A 3987-nucleotide genomic window follows, 5' to 3' on the forward strand; every position below is an offset into this window, starting at 1 on the left:
AATCATTATTGTTTAGCCATTTTCAGTGCTTAAGGATTTGGAGGTTCTAGGGTAAAGGTAGAGGGGAATGATTTTAATAGATGTTTTATAAACCTGATCAATGAACCTCCAAATCTTGGAATCAATACATTCTGAATTTACTCTGATGGTGGTGGTGATGTTGGTGACGGTGTGCCATGCAGTCGGTCTGATTCATAGCAACCCTATGTAGGGTTTCCAAGGCTGTAAATTTTTATGGGATTAGAAAGCCTCAACTTTATCTTGCAGAGTTCTTGGTGAACTCTAATTACTGACCTTGCAGTTAGCAGACCAACTTATAACCCACTACACTACCAACGCTCCTTTAAATCTGGTGAAAGAGCGATCGTTGGCACAATAATAAAATTACTGGATTTAATCTTCAGGTGAATGGCCAACATCCTCATGTATCCTTTAGGTTTGGGTTTCTGTGTGCTATCAATTTGAGAGGGGTAGCTAATTACCATAATTGTTATTTGCCATGTGGTATGTACTATTTATGAACTGCTGGTGTGGTGCTGTAGGATCAGCTCCAGACTGTGAACTACAAGGTTGGCAGTTCAAACCTACCAGCTGCTCTTCGGAAACCCTATACAGGGTCACTATGAGTCTGAACCAACTCGACAGCACTTAACAACATGCACCATTTAAGGAGCCCTGGAGCATGGTGGATTACAATCTGGGCTGCTCACCATATGGTCAGCAGTTTGAATCTATCAGTTGCTCTGTGAGAGAAAGATGAGACTTTCTGCTTCCACAAAGATTTACAACCTTAGAAACCCTATCCAGGGTGGCTATGTGTTGGAACCAACTTGATGGCACACAACCATCACTACCACCACTCACCATATGGGGGCATCCTGGTACAGTGCTATAGGTTAAGCACCAGACTGCTATCCACAAGGCTGGCAGTTCAAACCCACCAGCCACTCCAAGGAAACCCAATACAGGGTTGCAATGAGTTGGAACCAACTCAGTGGCCCTTAACAACAACAACATGCACTATATGGGAACTGGAGACCAAACCTGGCAGAAAATTAGATGTTCTTTCTATCCTCAAGATAACGCCTTTTACTCCAATGACAAGTTTTGACATATAAACACAAGAAGAGAACCCTTCTTTAAGAGCAAGTGTATAGAGATATACTCAATATGACAGCGGTCTATCAGAGTAACTAAAAAATTTAATTTGATGATGAATTGAAGAAAATTTAGAGATTATGTTTCTGCTGTAAAGCAAAGGCTGAAGATGCTGCCCCTAAAGCTGATTTCTATACCTCCAGTCATCTTTTCCCAAAGTTCTGTGCATGTTACAGGGTATCTGCGCAGGAGTCAGACTTCTAGTGCCATTTTGCCTTCTTCACAAAAAATTCTCATATATACCCCACTCTTTCTTCTTATGCTCATTTACCTACTCTCTCTGGGGGCGGGGAGGGGAGGAGTCAGAGCAGTAGGACTAAATGCTAAATTATCTTTACACACAAGGATGGAGTCCCATTTAGAGGGGACATGAGCGTCACATTTGGTATTCTTGAACGCGAGAAATCATTCGTTAAAGGTGAATGTTGTGAATCACATGCATAGATTTTCTAATATTAAATCACACCTGCATTTCTGAGATAAACCCCACCTGGTCACAGTATGTTTGACTCTGTGTAATCTGCTGGATTTAGTTTGCTATTATTTTGGCTTGCACCTATGTTCCTGTGTAAAGCGGATCTATTATTTTCTTATTTTTATACTATTTTTGTCTTGTTTGGGAACCAAACTATCGGTTTCATAAATGAACTGGGGAGTACGCCTTTTTTTTTTTTTCTTTGAAATTGTTGTTGTTGGTAGCTGCCATCCAGTCTGTACCAACTCACGGCAACTCTATGTACAACAGAACAAAATACTATCCAGTTCTGCACCAACCTCATCATTGTTGTTACATTTTAGCTCATTGCTGCTGTCCTGTGCCAACCTATCTCATTGGGTGTCTTCCTCTTTTTCTCTGACCCTCCACTTTACATATACTTATCCATGGACATGTCTCTCCTGAAAATGTGTCAAAATCTGAGAGAAAAAGTCTGACCATTCTGGCTTCCAAGGAGCATTCTGGCTGTATTTCTTTCAACACAGATTGCTTTCTTCTGGCAGTCCATGGTACTTTTAATATTCTCCTCCAGCACCATTATTCAAATGCACCAATTCTTCTACAGTCTTCCTTATTCACTGTGCAACTTTCACATGCAGATGAGGTTATGTTATTGAAAATACCATGGCTTGGATCAGGCGCACCTTAGTCCTCAAACTGACATCTTTGCTCTTCAACACTTTAAAGAGGCCTTGTGTAGCAGATTTGCCTAATGCAATATGTCATTTGATTTCTTGACTGCTGTTTCCATAAGTATCAACGGTTGATCCAAGCAAAATGAAGTCTTTGACAACAATCTTTTCTCTATTTATATGGATGTTGTTTACTGACCCAGTGGTGAGGATTTTTGTTTTCTTTACATTGAGATGCAACCCATTCTGAAGTTTGTGGTCTTGGATCTTCATCAGTAAGTAAATGAAATCTTCACTTTCAGCAAGCAATTCATATGCATTTGTATCATCTGCATATCTCAGGTTGTTAATGAGTCTTCCTCCAATCCTGATGTCACATTTTTCTTCATATAAACCAGCTTCTTAGATTATGTGCTCAGTATTGACCAGTCACTGGAGAAGGATATCATATTTGGTAAGGTTAAGGGTCAGAGAAAAAGAGGAAGACCCCCAGGGAGATGGATTGACAAAGTGACAGCATCAGTGGGATCAAGTGTGGCAACAATAGTGAGGTTGGCCCAGGATCGGGTAGTGTTTTGTTCTGCTGTGCATAAAGTCACTATGAGTCGGTACCGACTCAATGGCACCTAACAACAACATCAAATACAGACTGAACAAGTATGGTGAAAACGTTGGTGTTAAGTGCCATCAAGTCTGTTCCATACCATAGCAACCCAGCATAGGGTTTCCAAGGAGCGGCTGGTGAGATTGAACCGCTGACCTTGTGATTCAAACCGACTTTGGAGTCCAGCGCATTAACCCACAGCACCACACCTGGATTCCTATGGTGAAAATAGTCTATAATAAATTTAGTATGATATGTTCCTTGGAAGTTTATTATAACTTGCTGTAATGAATTGAACAATGTTTTCCCATAAATACATGTTGATTTCCTGACCCTTAAGTCAATGAATGTAATCCTTTTAGGAAATAGTTTTCTTTTGTCTATGAGACATAACAAAACATAGGGGCAAATACTAAATTTAATCAATTCTGAGTTATAAAGAGACCAAAATAGACACAGAGACACATATCAAGACTGTCTATAAGTCAATGAATGCCAAGGATCTAAGGAAGGAATGTCTGGGGCAAGGAAGTAATCAATACAATTGAGACTCTGATTTGGATGTTAAGCCTTCAGAATAAATAAATTTCTGTTGTTTGGAGTAACTCATTGGTGGTATACATGTTACAGCAGTACTAGCAAACTAAGATACTTTTTTACAAAGCCAAGTGACTCTGATGTTTTATTTGTGAGATGATTTTCAAACCATTATTTCATTTTTTAAAAATAGCTATAGCACTAAACTTAAGTTTTCTATTTCTTCTTATGTCAGTTTTTATAGTTATATTATTCTAGAAATTTATCCATTCCATCTGCTTTCAAATGTATTTGTATAATGTGGTAATATTATGAACAACAAAACATATATCTATAGGAAAAGTTGAGGTTAAAAGATGACTAGAGAATGTTAGTTTTTAATTAATTTTCTTTTTATCCTTGATCATGTTTGCCACAGGTTCATGTATTTTATTAACCTTTTCAAAGAACCAACTTTTGGCTCTGTTGGTCTTCTGTATTATTTTTTCTGTTTCATTAACTTGACCATTATTTTATCAACCCCTTCCTTCTGAATTCTTTAAATTAATTCTTTGTTTTTT

The sequence above is a fragment of the Chrysochloris asiatica genome, unplaced genomic scaffold (assembly GCF_000296735.1).
Source record: "Chrysochloris asiatica unplaced genomic scaffold, ChrAsi1.0 scaffold00008, whole genome shotgun sequence".
In the NCBI taxonomy this organism is placed as follows: domain Eukaryota; kingdom Metazoa; phylum Chordata; class Mammalia; order Afrosoricida; family Chrysochloridae; genus Chrysochloris; species Chrysochloris asiatica.